Source organism: Callithrix jacchus, chromosome 18, assembly GCF_049354715.1.
Source record: "Callithrix jacchus isolate 240 chromosome 18, calJac240_pri, whole genome shotgun sequence".
Lineage (NCBI taxonomy): Eukaryota > Metazoa > Chordata > Mammalia > Primates > Cebidae > Callithrix > Callithrix jacchus.
In genome coordinates this window covers 8,983,956-9,000,295 of record NC_133519.1, presented here as the reverse complement: position 1 = coordinate 9,000,295, position 16,340 = coordinate 8,983,956, and the positions used below count along the sequence as shown (strand labels likewise).

Sequence of the window (16,340 nt, the reverse complement as noted above, 5' to 3'; positions counted from 1 at the left end):
ATAAAAATAGAATCTAAGCTTAATTTTATGAGCATATATATATGCTTATGAATACATATGTTACATATAACATATATATATACACCCTTCTTTTTTTTCTTTTGTTTGACCTGGAGGGGACAGTCTAGCTAGCATATATATTCTCTCTGTAGATAGAGCTGAAGGACACGACTCCATTACATTAGGAAAAGTTATTCTTGAACTTCAGCTAATCAAAAATTGTAGCAATTTCTACATTTTCTGTACTGTTAGTATAGTCTATACTTAGCATGTATAATTATTTTTTAAAAAGACAATAGTTTTTAAATGATTTGGAAGAAAAATATGTACATATGTTAACAGTAATTGATTTTAGGTTGTTGAATGTGGAGGGCCAGTTATCTACTTCTTCATGGTTTTAAAAAATATTTTTAAATGGAAAATCTCAATGACCTGGAAGTGAACGAACAGATTAGATACAGAAGGGGTGTGGGGCAGGTGAGAGGAAAATGTGAAGGGAGGACAAACCCGGTTGTGGCAGGAATCATGTTTAAGTTGAAGGTTTCTGGGGAGCAGTTTTTGTGAGAAGAAGGATATGGGGGAGGCAGGAGAATCGTGAAAATATTTCAGACAGTGTACTGCCTGTCGTCATTCCTCCTTCTCTTGTGTTTCTTCAAAACAAATACACGGGCTTACATTTCTTTTCAAGCATACTTGCCATTTGTGTTTCTCTTTTATTAGTGTAACTGCCCGGTAGGTTTCTCTTGCCCATTGCCCAGAAAAGCCAATGGAGCTGAGAACAGCAGGCTTTCTGCTGTAGAGATAGGATTTAATAAACACAGAGGCAGCTAAGTGACCAGGACAGGGTTCATTATTACTCAAATCTGCCTCCCCCAAAATTCAGAGGCAGGGTTTTATTTTTTGTCTTTTGTTTTGTTTTGTTTTTGGGTAGTTTTGCAGGCAAGGGGCTACGAAATGGGGAAAGCCGATTGGTTGGGTTGGGGATGAAATGACAGACTCAGAGCTTGTTTATTTGCACTGAGTCAGTCCCTGGGTGGAGGCCACAGGACCAGACAAGCCAGTTTACCGGTCTGTGTGTGCCAGCTAGTCCATCAAAAGGCAGGGTCAGAAAAACACCTTGAACCCCAGTCTTGGGTTTGACACTAATGATGTCATCTACAGGCACAGTTGGGGAGCTTAGGACTCTTGTGGCTTCTGGATGGCTTCCTGAACCTAATTTGTTAGCTTTGCTAAGGATGTCTGATCCCCAAAAAAGGAAGAGGTTTGTGTCAGCAAGGGGCCATCATCTTTTTTTCACACTTAGACTAGAAACTAAACTCCTCCCCTAATTAGCCTGGCCTATGCTCAGCAATGGACAAGGGCAGCTTGGAGGTTAGAAGCAAGATGCAGTCAGTTAAGTCAGATATCTTTCACAGTCATAGTTTTCCTATGTCAGGTTTTTCTCACTGTCATAGTTTTTGAGAAGGTGGTTTTTTTAGGAGCAGTAGAAATGCAGTAGTTCTGAGAATGTCTTCTGGAGCCAGGCTGCCTTCACTTCAAATTCCTGCTTTCAAATCCTCTTTCACTGGCTGAGTGACTCTGGGCAGGTTCATTAGCATCTTTCTGCATCTGTTTTCTCATCTGTAAGATAAAGATGGTGGTGTGACTTCTGCCTTAGGTAAGGACACAATGAGTAAACGTATGCACACTCAGCTGTACCTCACATGTGGCACTTTGCATGTCAGGCACAAGGTGATGGGTGTGCATATGTTACTCATGTGCATGTTAGCTCTTGTGTTTTGCCTGCAACACTGCACAAAGAGAGCAGATGTGATGAAAACCGGTTGGGTTGAAGTCACAGCAGTGATACTTTCCAGTGGCGGTGCACCCTCCCAGGGAGACTGCAGCAATCCTCTCACAGCAGTGATCTCCTGGGCTGGGAGATGCCAGGAACATCACTCAGTCTCTGGCAGGTTTTACCCTCAAGGAGATTCAGGAAATGAGCTTTAGAAATATTTCTATCTGGGAGGAACTGGGAGTTGATCAACTAGGTTCATTGCTGAGACCCTTGCAGCAAAAGACAGACTAACAGGAGAAGAACATAGGTATTGATTTAATGTAAGTTTCACATGACAGGAGCACTTTCAAAAGGAAATGAAGGCTCATGGAAACAACCAAACCTCAGGGGTTTTTTTAGCAGTAGGTTTTATGAAGAGTGAATAGTCATGAAGCACTATGATAAGACAAAAAAGTGTGGTCTAACAGTAACAAATGGGAAAACGTGGACAGGCCTCTGTGTTCAGGCTCTTCTCTGTGTCCCTGAGTCTTCAGACTCAAGGATACACATTTCCTCTGGGTACAGGGAAGGCACCTCTCACATGAGAGCCTTGTGATGGGCTTCAGGGAAGAAGGGAAGGGGGAGGGTGACAGTGACCTTCCTGCTTCTGCTGTTTTCTCAAATCCCTTCAGCATAAAATATTTTCTCAAGTTCCTTTAGCATAAAATATTCAATACACCACGTATGTAAGCATGCCATGAATGTTCAATAATTGCTATCTGTTATTATTTTCATCAGTAACATAATCTGAATAATCAGTATTGTCTATTTTTAACAAGGAAAAATGCTTAAGGTAACATAAATTACCTTATTTAAAGTTCAGAACAACCAAGGAAATGAGTAACTCGTGGCGAGTGTGAGAGGTTCCCTGGCACGAAAGGAAGATCGGCATTGAAGCTATACCAGGACAGAAGAGCTGCAGTAGGAGGACAGAGAGGAAGAGGAGTTCCCCGGGTGGGATGCAGACAGCGGGTTGGATAGCTTCCGTGGAGAAAGGGCACTCATGCGCCACAGGCCTCCGTGCGACCGACCACAGGCCTCGCCTCGGGTCGCCTTTTTCCGGGAAGACGGTGCCCTCGTTTCCTCTGGACTCTGTTGAGATGCTGCAAAGCTTATTGTCCTGGAGCATTTCTCCTCTCCCCAAGGCTCTCCGAAGGAAGGAAGGAAGGGCTGACGCAACCTTCACCCCGAAGTGGTTAAGCTGCAGGGCCCCAGCTCCCGCAGGAGCTTTTCCCGAGTGTCTCTCCTGGGTAAGAGTGGGTCCTACAGGATAATGCCTCCCATTCCCTGAGGAGCAGTGGGGGAGATGCCCACGTGGCCAGCTCCCTGAGCCACGCCTAGGCCCTGTAGCAGGAGCAAGGAGTCCTGGGCCCTCAGCCAGCCCCCTGGACTAGCTGTGCCAAGAGAAGCAGCAAGGGGGCAGGAGCGGGGGGTCTTTCCACCTCAGGGTCTCTGTCATCCTAGGGTTAGGGGATGTGCATACAACTCCCTCTCAAGTGCTGGAGAGGAGGCTAGGTCTTCCCCTGGGCTGGGGGCCTTGCTGTCCCAAGGACAGCTGGGGAGGAAGAGGAGGCAGAGGCGGAAGAGGAAGCCGGCTGAGATGTATGAAGCAGGTCTGGCTGCAGCGGTTAGGGAGAGGGCGCGCGGGACCCAGGAGCTTCCGTGCAAAGCCAGGCCTCAGGAGCGGCTGCCTTGTTCCTGGAAGGTGTGCATCCTTCTGTCTTGTCTCCAAAGACCTTCTCGCCTGATGGGAGAGTGACGTCTCCCATGCTTCCCACCACGCACGCCTTGTGTTCTGTCTCCTGCTAGTGTCTGGCCGCCAGTCCGAGGGGGCTGCGGCTGCAGTGATTCCACCACCCTGGGTGGGCGTTGCCCATCCCTGAGCCAAGAGCTGAGCTTGGAGGCGGGAAGCGGGGAGTCGGAGTCACGTGCAGGCCCGGAGGAGACCCAAGCTCTGGGTCAGAACTTTTTTGTCAATATCCAAGTTCAGCGTGTAAAAGACAGAGCTTATATCTGTCTGTTGTTGAGCTTCAGTGAGAACGGCAAGGAAGCGCCCTCAAGATCCCCAGGAGGACGGCGAAGGATCTCTGGGGCGATGTCCGCGTCCGCGGTGAGCCAAGGCAAGTCAGGAGGGTGCAGGAACCCAGCCGCGGGGGCACAAACACCAGGGCCTAGGAGGGCCGGTGTGGGGAAATTGCAGGGTCAGTGCAGCCGAAGCGCCGTGGACTAGCCTCGTCCAGGGAGAACGGCCTTCCTGCCACGTTCTGTCCCCTGCCAGGTAAGGGGAGAGGGGGGACAGCACAGCCTCCTGTCCCCTGGCTGGACGCTCAGAGTCACCACCTTCCTCTGCCCGTTAAGTCCATCGCCATTCTTCCAAACTACTCTCCTCCAAAGATTCCTCCGACAGTCGCCCACACGACAACACAGGCCTCCCTTCAGCAGCGGCTCCCCCTCCGCAGCCACCGCGCCCTCTCACTCCCCGGGTTCTGGCCGCGGCCTCTGCCGTGTTTGAGCATTTCACCCCTCTGGCTCCCGCTCACACCTGCTTAGGGCACTGGCAACAGTTTTCCATTGGTGCCTACTCCACCTGCTGTCTTCGTGGGGTCAGCGAACATCGCCTCCCTCCACCGCTCAATCAGCAAACTGGAGGGCCCCGCCCAGTCCGCACCCTGGGAGCTTGAGGAGCGCAAAAGAGAGCTGCTGGCTCAGACGAAGGACACTGCCGTGACTCGGATTCGAACAGAGGTTGCTGCGGCCACAACGCAGAGTACTCACCACTATACGATCACGGCGAGCCACAGGGCAAGCGGCGACACCTGGGCCTGCTCTAGTAATTTTAACATCAACAGATTTCCATTATTAGGCGGCTTTGTTCCCAGACAGCCGCAGGGTGCTCGCGCTTTTCTTCCGTTCTTGCCGGCTCAGCTTTTCCCTCCTTCCTCGCAATCCTCACAGGTAACAAGAGCAATTCTCATCTCCTCCACTGCAGCCTGGGCCTCCCTGCGCCGCCTCTCCCGGGAGGCCTCGCTGTCCTCGTCCACACCTCCTCTGTTCTCTACCGCCTCTCTGAAAATCCACTTTTCACCCTTTTTCTCTCCCGCCCCACCCGCCCAAGCCGAGTGAAGCCAGGGGAGCCCAAGCCAGTAGAGGGTCGGGTGAAGGCGGAGCCAAGAAGGGGAAGAGCCATCGCGGGAGCCCCCGGGCGTTCTGCTTCCCGTGGGGCCCAGGCGGCTCAGGCCCAGGGAGTCGCGGACCCGGGCGTTTCCTGGGACTCTGGCTTTGACGCCGGCAGGGCTGCCCTTCCAGCTTCAGAATCACCCCATGCACGGGTCTCAGCATTTGCGGCAAGATGCTGTCTCCGGTTTCCCGAGGCTTTGAGTCTACAGGAGCGTTCTGCACAAGGCGGCTCCGCCTAGCGCTGGATGGGCGCCTGCTCTGCACGGAGAGGCCGGACTGCAACGCCACTGTCTGTGGTGTGGTCGGCAGGTGTGCTTGCTTTCAACTCCAGAAGTGTGTGGTTCGAGTCCCTACCGGGGATTGTCTCTTGCATTATAAAAAAGCTTAAGCCGCCAGCAGCTTTCTTCTATCCAACACGTCCTCTCATGGAAAGTAATGGAAAGGCAGAGCGAGACTAACTTTACCCTCCGCTCCTCTGTGTCTCGCGTAGGACATGAGGACATACATCTAGGGTGGAGGAGAAGTGGGCTGCTTCCCCACTCAGGGTGTCAACAGAGGTCAGTCAGGTGAGAAACCTCTATTTCTACACACACCTGGCTGCAATGAGATGGCACCAGTCCCCTTCTGCAGAAGCAGAGTCAGAAAAAGGTAGTTAAAATAGAAGGTTTCAATAAGATTGAGAGTCTGATAACATAATACCTCAAGTCCAAGTTTCAACGGAAAATCATTTATCTTACCAAGAAACAGAAAAATCTCTTTACCCTCCCAGTTTGTAATTGTTGAATGAAATAGACAGCAAACACACCCTGGCAGTGAAATGAGAGAGGTGTTGGGATTGTCTGTGAAACAACCTCAAAAGGTCTCACGTCCCTGTTGTTATCAGTGGCAGAAAGGGGAAGAGGAAAAAGACAAGGCTGAAAACATCCTTAAAGAAGCAAATGGAGCCGCTTCGCGCCTCCGGCTGGGCCAGGGCGCACGCGGGGCTCGGGACCCCTAGCCCCCCGGGATGGGAGACGCCGGGTGATAGCTCGGGGCCCCATAAATCATCCAGGCGGCCGCTGGGTAGGGATTTTATGAATGAAAAAGCAGCTGGGCCGCCCTCGTGCGCGGGCGGATGCTCCGAGGCTCGGCTATACTGGAGCCGACGCGATTGTGGGTGCCCGGGGAGTGGGGAGGCACGCCGGTGGGTGCTCCCTGCTGGGGCCACCTACCGCTCCCCTTGCGCAGTCTAGGGGTAATTACCCCCCAGAACCCGAAATATTAGTAATCCTATTTCCGGGTGGGGGAGGTGGGGCGCGGGAGGAATTCGCCCTGAAAGGTAGGGGTGGGAGGGGGTCGAATCTTACTGTGAGCACCCTGGCTAAGGGGAGGGGATTTTTCTATCAGTTTTCTTTGAGCTTTTACTGCTAAGAGGATACGGTGGTTTGATGACACTAAACTATATTCAGAAGGAAGTAAATGAACAGTTTTCTTAATTAGGGGCAGGTATTGTAAACCAAAACAAAACAAAAGTTAACGCAGTAAAATGTCCTTTTTTTCTAATGTACCAAAGAGGCAAAACCTGTAATTTAAAAAAAACCACCATGTATTTTAATTCACATTTGCTGAAGTTTGCGATAATATTGGGGACCTTCTCCTATAACCACGGACGCCTATGGATTTTGTTAAAAATCAGATCAGTACACTCATTTGTTTAACTGATCATTGTCCTGTATTATGCCCGCCCTTGCCAGCCCCCTCACGCTCAGCAGTGCAGACCCAGGGCAAATTATAAAGGTGAAGGGACGTCTACACCTTCAACAAAACCAATTAGGAACCTTCCGGCGGTCTTGTGCCAGGCAGAGGCGACTAATATTTCCAGCAATTTAATTCCTTTTTTAATTAAAAAACGAGTCAGGACGGAGATCACTGTTCCTCAGCTGTCCTTTCAGAATGTGTTTGGCCCGGTTAAATTGCCGGCACCGGAAGGGAGGGGGTGCATTTGGGGATGCACCCCCAAAGGGTGCGAGGATGGACTGGTCAAGGTAGGAAGACAGCCCGAAGAGTCTCCAGGCTAGAAGGACAAGATGAAGGAAATGCTGGCCACCATCTTGGGCTGCGGCTGGAACTTTTGGGCGTTTATTTTATTTTGTTTTTGAGCGAGCGCGTGCTAAGCTGAAATCTCTTAAATGTTTAGGGTTACTCCCTTGGGCATTTGCACAACCCCCCTGTGCGCCGAAACCAAAAGCGCACTGGGTGGTGTGCCCTGTCCTCCGTCCCTGGCTGCTAAATAGTTCTTGAAATTTACACGAGTTAATGAAAATGAAAGAAGATGCAGACGCTGAGATTCTTTGGCCGTCTGTCCTCTCGTGGGTGCCCTCGTAGCGTTCTTGGAAATGCGCCGGTTCTGCCGGCTTGGATATGGGGTGTCGCCGCGCCCCAGAGTCCCCCCTCCTCGTGGTGTTCCTAGGCTGCCTGTGGCCGGTCAGGCTTCCCAGTTGTCCCCTACTGCAGAGCCACCTCCACCCCACCCCCAAATCCCGGGGACCCATTGGAGTCGGACCGGGCCCCTTGCACCCCTCTTTTCTGGCAGGAAGAAAGGCTGCAGCGGGGCGATTTGCATTTCTATGAAAACCGGACTACGGGGGCAACTCCGCCTCAGGGCAGGCGCGGCGCCTCCGGGATGGCTTTTGGGTTCTGCTCCTCGCTGCTCCCGGCATTTGGCGCCCGCGCCCCCTCCCCCTGCGCCCTCCCCCGCCCCCTCCCGCTCCCATTCTCTGCCCGGCTTTGATCTCTGCTTAACAACAGTAACGTCACCCGGACTACAGGGGAGTTTCGTTGAAGTTGCAAAGTCCTGGAGCCTCCAGAGGGCTTTCGGCGCAGTAGCCGCGAGCAGCAGTGTCCGCGCACTCCGGCGAGGGGCAGAAGAGAGCGAGGGAGCGCGGGGCAGCAGGAGCAGAGCCGAGCGCGGACGCAGCCGGAACCCACAGCCCTCCCCAGCTGTCCAGGCAGAGCCCCAGCCATGGAACACCAGCTCCTGTGCTGCGAAGTGGAGGCCATCCGCCGCGCCTACCCCGATGCCAACCTCCTCAACCACCGGGTGCTGCGGGCCATGCTGAAGGAGGAGGAGACCTGCGCACCCTCCGTGTCCTACTTCAAATGTGTGCAGAAGGAGGTCCTGCAGTCCAGGCGGAAGATCGTGGCCACCTGGATGCTGGAGGTCTGCGAGGAGCAGAGTGCGAGGAGGAGGTCTTCCCGCTGGCCATGAACTACCAGGACCGCTTCCTGTCGCTGGAGCCAGTGAAAAAGAGCCGCCTGCAGCTGCTGGGGGCCACCTGCATGTTCCTCGCCTCTAAGATGAAGGAGACCATCCCCCTGACGGCCGAGAAGCTGTGCATCTACACCGACAACTCCATCCAACCCGAGGAGCTGCTGCAAATGGAGCCGCTCCTGGTGAACATGCTCAAGTGGAACCTGGCCGCCATGACCCCGCACGATTTCATCGAACACTTCCTCTCCAAAATGCCAGAGGCGGAGGAGAACAAACAGATCATCGGCAAACACGCGCAGACCTTCGTTGCCCTCTGCGCCACAGATGTGAAGTTCATTTCCTATCCGCCCTCCATGGTGGCGGCGGGAACCGTGGTGGCCGCAGTGCAAGGCCTGAACCTGGGGAGCCCCAACCACTTCCTGTCCTACTACCGCCTCACCTGCTTCCTCTCCAGAGTGATCAAGTGTGACCCGGACTGCCTCAGGGCCTGCCAGGAGCAGATCGAAGGCCTGCTGGAGTCGAGCCTGCGCCAGGCCCAGCAGAACCAGGACCCCAAGGCCTCTGAGGAGGAGGAAGAGGAGGAGGGGGAAGTGGACCTGGCCTGCACACCCACCGACGTGCAGGACGTGGACATCTGAGGGCGCCGGCCCCAGGTGCTCCCGGACAACCCCTCCTCTCCGGGGCACTTTGATACCAGAAGGGAAAGCTTCATTCTCCTTGTTGGTTTTTTCCCTTTGCTCTTTCTCCCTTCCATCTCTGACTTGAGCAGAAGAAAAAGATTACCCAAAAACTGTCTTTAAAAGAGAGAGAGAAAAAATAGTATTTCGTAAGCCTGAGCGGCTGGGGACAGGAGAGTCGTGCTACAAAAATAGAGGACTTTATGCCCCAATAATCAACTAGTTTTTATATTAATGTACTTGTTTCTCTGTTGTAAGGGTAGGTATTAACACAAAGGAGAGGTCTCGGGAGAGGATTAGGTTCGATTCTTTGCGTGTTAAAAAAAAAAGCATAAAAAACATTTTTAAAAAAAATAGAAAAATTCAGCAAACCATTTGTAAAGTAGAAGAAGGTTTTAGGTAGAAAAAGGTATTCTTGTGCTTTTCCTGAAGAGCACAGCTGTAGTGCGGTTGTAGGCCTCTCTGTACCTTGCTTGCTCATCTGCATGTACTCACTTTACAAGTCATTGTTTGTTATTATATTCCGTAGGTAGATGTATAACCGCTTCACCTTATCCATGGCTGAAGTCACCTCTTGGTCACAGTAGCATAGCGTGCCCGTATGTTTGTGTCCTTTGTACCTGTGGCCACCACAGTGGAGGTTTGTCAGGCACCAGCCAGCATGGCGGGTTCGGGAAAGGCCACCTGTCCCACTCCTACAATACGCTACTGGAAAGAGAAGACGAAATAGTGACATAATATATTCTATTTTTATACTCTTCCTGTTTTTGTAGGGACCTGTTTAGGAGGTGCTGGTTTTCTACCCAGCGGCCCTGCAGCCAGCTGACGTCCAGGTTCGATCCACAGCTACTTGGTGGTTTTCTTTCTTCTCTGCATTCTAAAACCATTCCATTTCCAAGCACTTTCAGTCCAATAGTTGTAGGAAAGAGCGCTGTATTTGTGTGTGGGGAGGGAGAGCAGGTTTCTAATGGAATGGTTTGGGAATATCCGTGTACTTGTGTGTGAGTAGGACTGCGAGGCAGGTGCAGGCCACCGTGGTGGCAGCGGAGGTGAGTGTTTGGGAGGCTGCGTGCCCGTCAGGAAGAAAAAGGTTTGCATTCTCACATCGCCAGGATGATAAGTTCCTTTCCTTTTTTTTTTTTTTCTCTCTCTGTCTCTTAAAGACGTTGAAGTTTAGGAATCCTTTGGTGCCAACTGGGGTTTGAAAGTAGGGACCTAGGTTACCTAGAGAGCAGGTGGCTTAAGCGTTATCTGAGATGTTTCACACCAGAAGGCTTTTAAACACTAAAATATATAATTTATAGTTAAGGCTAAAAAAGTATATTTATTGCAGAGGATGTTCATAAGGCCAGTATGATTTATAAAGCAATGCAATCTCCCCTTGATTTACACACACACACACACACACACACACAAACACACACACACACCCCTTCTGCCTTTGATATTGCAGGTATAGTACAGTGTGTTTTAAAGCTAGTCCTTTTATAGGTGAGAAAAACAGTCTGGAGGAAGACCACACACGGACATTAACTCAGCCTGTTTGGGGTTTTCCACAGTCATCTGATTGAAAATGTGTCACAAGGAAAATTCGGGTACTTAACATAAGTTCAGTTCCTAGATCTTCTTATCCCTTGCCCCTTCCTTTAGAAAATACTTGGCGACAAAATAGACAATTTGCACATCTTGGCTATGGAATTCTTGTACATTTTATTAAAAAATAGGAAGTTTTTTTTGTTTTTGAGACGGAGTTTCGCTCTTGTTACCCAGGCTGGAGTGCAATGGCGCGATCTCGGCTCACCGCAACCTCCGCCTCCTGGGTTCAGGCAATTCTCCTGCCTCAGCCTCCCGAGTAGCTGGGATTGCAGGCAGCGCCACCATGCCCAGCTAGTTTTTTTTATTTTTAGTAGAGATGGGGTTTCACCATGTTGACCAGGATGGTCTCGATCTCTTAACCTTGTGATCCACCTGCCTCGGCCTCCCAAAGTGCTGGGATTACAGGCTTGAACCACCGCAACTGGCCTATTTAGGAAGGGTGGTGGCCAGAGGGTGGAGGCTGATGTGTGAAGGAAGATGGGTGGGAGGAGTGGGGAGGAGGCTCCTGACCAGCCGGTCGGTGCCCACGCCAGGGACAGGCTGCAGCTCCGTTTTCTTTCTGCGCTGCTACCTTTGACTTCCAGGCACAGTTTGGAAACATTCACATCGCTTCTCTGTATCTCTTTCACATGGTTGGCTGCTACTGGAGGATCTGTTTTTTGTTTTACAATGTCATATACTGCCATGTACTAGTTTTAATTTTCTCTTAGAACACTGTATTACGGATGCCTTTTCTGTATTTTTATTTATGTGTTCAATTTTGACTTAATGTGATTACTGCTCTATTCCAAAAAGGTTCCTCATGCTTCACTTAGCCATGGTGGACCCAGCTGGTAGGTTCTGTCTGCTTCCGCACGCAGACACGTGGGCGCAATCCTGCACCGGTGTCCCCAGAGACCGGGCTGTGTTCATCTTCTCTTCCCTGCGCCTGTGATACTGGGCTCTTCATCGGATTGTAGCGTCCTCGTAGTTTTTACAGCTGTGTCATTCTTTGCGTGTAGCTATGGAAGTTGCATAAGTATTATTATTATTGTAACAAGTGTGTCTTACGTGCCGCCATGGTGCTGCGCCCGTAGGACTCTGCTTCGGGATGATTGGAATATCTTCTGGAATTTGTTCAAGTTTTGGGTGTGTTTAACCTGTTATGTACTAGTGTTCTGTTTGTTATTGTTTTGTTAATTACAGCACAGTGCTGATTTAAAAAGACTCCAAATCTAGATGAAGCTAGCTCACAATGCTGTGTGCCCGAGTCACCTAGCAAGCTGCAGAACCAAAAGAATTTGCACCCCCACTCACCAGGCCTGCATGGCTAGAGCCCTGCCCTGGCAGGGTCATCCTGTGCTCCGAGGCCATCGCAGGCACACGCCCATCCCACCCCACCCCTCCGGAACACGGCTCACGCTTACCTCAGCCATCCTGGCTGCAGCGTCTATCTGAACCACGCAGGGCCCTTGAGGGACACTTTGTCCGTCATGATGGGGTGAGGGCATGAATCCTAGATGTGTGTGTGTTGAGAGGCCAAAGGCTGGTGGCAGGTGGACGGGGCACTGCAGAGTCTGTCCTGTGAGGCACACGTCTGAGGGTCTGGGCAGCGGGCAGCTGGGTCTGTTTCTGGTTGCACCATGGCGCTTCCCAGCACCCACATGTAACCGGCATGTTTCCAGCAGAAGACAAGAGACAAACATAAAAGTCTAGAAATAAAACTGGTAACCACCCCCCACCCAAAAGGAAGCAAATGGCTGACAGCTTCCCATATTTGGCAAGAGACATAAACCTACAGGCTCAAGAAGCTGTAAGAACCCCAAACAGGATAAAACCAAAAGAGGTCTATGACCAGACACATGAAAGAGTGAAATGTTGGAAACTAAAGGCAAAGAAAACACCTTGACAGCAACAGAGAAAGGTGACACCTCACCTAGAAAGGAAAAGCAATTCCAGGGACGATGGACTTTTCATCAGAAACCATGGAGGCAGAGAGAAGCTGTGCAATGCTTTTCATGCCATGAAAGAAAACGTTTGTCAGCCCAGACGCCTTTCTCCAGCAGAAATAGCGTTCAAGGATTAAGGAAAAGATCAAAACAGTTTCAAGGTAAGAAAAGCTAAGGGAATCTCTCACTTTAAAAGAAAGGTTAAAGGAAGTTCTTTAGACAGAAAGAAAATGAAATGATTAAAGAAGGAACCTTGGGATATAGAATGAATGAAAGAAAGAAAAAGGAAGGAAGCAAGGAAAAGAAAGGAAGGAAGGAAGGGCAAGCAAAATAGGCCTTCCTTCTGTTGAGTTTTCTAAACTATGCTTGATGGTTTCAGAAAAAAATCATAGCACCATTCACTGTGGTTCTATCTCTCCATAAAGAAAATGTTTGAAACCATTATAAACTGGGAGGGTAAAGAGACCTAAAAGGGAGGTAACTTGTCTATCGTTCATTTGAACTGGCAAAACAATGACATCAGTATACTGTGTGGTAAGATAGAGATGCACAGACAAATAAATATATATACCTGGAAAAACTAAGAGGGCTATACAAACAGATATACTCAAAAACACTGTGGAGAAAGTAAAACTTAATCCTCAGAGATGTTCAAGTCCCCACAGGAAGGTAAGGAAATGAAAGCATACCCAGAAAATGAAACCAGAGGGAATGCGCAGAGAAGGAAAAATAAAATGGCAGACCGAAGCCCCCCCACACCAGTCATCACAGTAAAGATCATGGCCTGAGTACACTGATTAAAAGATACAGATGTGCAAAGTAGGTTAATGGACACGACCCAACTGCCTCCTGGCCACACAGAGACTATCTTCAAATATGATGCTACAGGCAAGTGGAAATCAAAAAGATGGAAAAAGATATATCATGCAAACGTTAGCCAAAGGAATGCAAGACTGGCTATGTTAATGCCATATATAGTATATTTCAGAACAAAGAAACTAATCAGAGGCAGAGAGGGACACTATATAATGATGAAAAGGCCGATCCATCAACCCCTCCCCTGACAAAAGTCATCAATGTCTATGCAAGGACAACTGCGAGTGCTGAGCAGAGAACTAGACAGATCCACACAGAGCTGTTCACTTTAGCATCCACCTTTCTTCACAGTTTATACAACAACACACAGAAAACCAACCAGAATATAAAAACCCAACAACAAAATCAACCAGTGGGACTTAAGCTGACAATTTTAGAATCCCCAACCACACCAGAATACACATTATAATAAGATGCATTGTGCCCAGTCCTCCCAAATTCATATGTTGAAATCAGAACACTATTAGCCACTAGTGATATGCTAATTAAAACCACACTGAGAAATTTCTACATACCGGTCAGAATGGCCACAATAAAAACATGACCACATCAAGTGCTGTCAATAATTCAGAGAAAGGATCACTCATACATTGCTGGTGGGAATGTAAAATGTTACTGCCCGCTCTGGAGAACATCTGTATAGTTTTTACTTTTAGAAGTCTGTGTGCAACTACTCTACCACGTAGGAATTGCATTCCCTGCCTTTAGCAAAGAAAAATAGAATCTTATCTTCACACAAAACCCGTGTATTAGAATTTATAGCAGCCTTGTTTTCAGTAGCCCAAACTGGGGAAATAACATATAGACGACTTTCATGAGGTGAATGGTTAAACCAACAGTGATATATATCCATAGCCTCAAATAGCCCTCAATAATTTTTTTTAAAAGAACAAACTATTGATACTCACAATAACCTGAATATATCTCCACAGAATTATTCTAAGTGGACAAAGGGTAATCCCAAAGGTTACATGTAGGATTCCGTTACGTAACATTCTTGAAATGAAGGAATTATAGGAATTGAGAGTAGATTAGTAGTTGCCAGGAGTTAAGTAAGAAAGGAGGAGCAGCACTGAACAGACGGGGCGGTGTTTACAAAAAGGCAGCAGGATGAATCATGGTGTTGATAGAAAGGGTCTGTATCTTGCTTGTATAGATGTCAATCTCCTGGTGCTGTGGTATTTGCAAAAGATTTGCAATATTTGCAAATATTGCCATTTTGAAAATATCACCAAGATGTTACCATTGGAGGAAACTGAGTAAGGGGTACAAAAGATCTCTTTTTTCTCCCTGAGTTCTTAAGATTTTATGTGAATTGGCCCGGTACGGTGGCTCATGCCTGTAATCCTAGCATTTTGGGAGGCTGCGGTGGGTGGATCACCTGAGGTCAGGAGTTCAAGACCAGCCTGGTCATAATGGTGGAACCCCATCTTTATTAAAAAAATTAAAAAAAAAAGATTGTATGTGAATTATTTTAAAGTAAAATTCACTTAAAATAACGTAAGTATATTTCTCCTTGTTTGATCATGTCTTTGCTCAGAAAACACTAAGGCAACAATTTTTTCCTGACACCTTTATTTTCTTGAAGACAGTTTTAACAAATGCTGTTCTTAGGACTTATCCTAAACTTGTAACATTTCTACTAATCCTTATTGTTCTTCTCTGAGAACCCTCCAGGATTTCATTTTATTTATTTTATACCTTTCAAAAGCATAGAGACAAAAATCACAACTGACGTATAATACTGTATTAGTCCGAGTTCTCCAGAGAAAAAACACAAGCAGGACACACACACATACCCACAACTCACACACACACACACACTCACACACACACACACACATGCTCACACACATACACACACACCAACTCATACACACTCACTCGTGCAGCAGCAGAGAAGTCCAAAGTCTACACTGAGTAAGCTCTAGACCCAGGAGAGTTGAATATAGTTCACCACCAAATCCAAGGCCCACGGCAGAAGACTCATGTCCCACCTCAAAAAAGTGGAGCAGAAAGACGACTTTCTTACCGTTTCATTCCATTCAGGCCTTTTTTTGGTTGGATGAGGCCCAGTCGGGAGGACATCTGCTTTATTCAGTTTACTGATTCAAATGTCGATCTTGCCCGGAAACACTCAGAGACACAGTGAGAAATAATGTTTAGCCAAATACGCAGGCCACCCGTAGCCCAGTCAAGTTGACACAAAAATTAACCTTCACAAATACTCTCAACAAAAGTGACTAATAGCATCATGTCCCACCTGTTTATTTTATGGACAATTAATATATTTCAGTGTAACACTGGCTTCCTTCCAGTTACAATAGAAACATGTAGACATTTCATTTAAAGTGAGGCTAATTTTGATCTTATGGAGTCTCTGCCCACCCCTACCTACCGTTGCCACTAGTGGATTATCATTTTCCCGTGACTTTCTTTTACAAAGTATCAGTAAGCTCTATACTTTGCTAATGTGAGTTTGAATTTCATCCTGGCAGCAGAAACCACTTTCCATTTTGACAAAGCCTGGAAATATTTGTGTCCATCTTCTTGAATATGGTTAATGGATACCTATTGTGGGCCCCAGTCTCAATCTCATGGTTTTCTTTCTTTTCATTCAGGTCTCAACAGATATGCCTGGGCTGCCTGAAAGCCACTGAAAATGGCCTGTGGCCTTGTCCAACTAACAGAGTCCAGGAAAATCCAGGCCATGGACTGGGGAGATGGAAAGTGAGAGCCACCAAACTCAGCACACAATGACTCAGTTTGAACCTCTGGGCTAAGAGACGATCAGACTCTCTCATGGCTTCTAGCAGCGTAAGACTGTCCTGCGGATGGCCCTAGGCTTTCATTACCATCCCTAGCCAAGAAAGCTCAAGGCTGCCAGGGGAACTAGCTTTAGTTCTAGCCCATACCTGCTGGTGACGGTGGGCTCAGGATCTCCCTTTCTTATGGCACTTATTAAGAAGGGAATCCTTCCTCCATCCCTTTGAGATGTGTGTATATCTCCTAGGAGCTCC

The 16,340-nt window shown here is 48.5% G+C and overlaps 1 pseudogene; it reads left to right on the top strand.

Annotated features, from left to right (window-relative positions):
• Positions 1-7,982: 7,982 nt before the first annotated feature.
• LOC128930075 (G1/S-specific cyclin-D1 pseudogene) lies at positions 7,983-13,205 on the top strand (annotated as a pseudogene).
• The last annotated feature ends 3,135 nt before the right edge of the window (positions 13,206-16,340 follow it).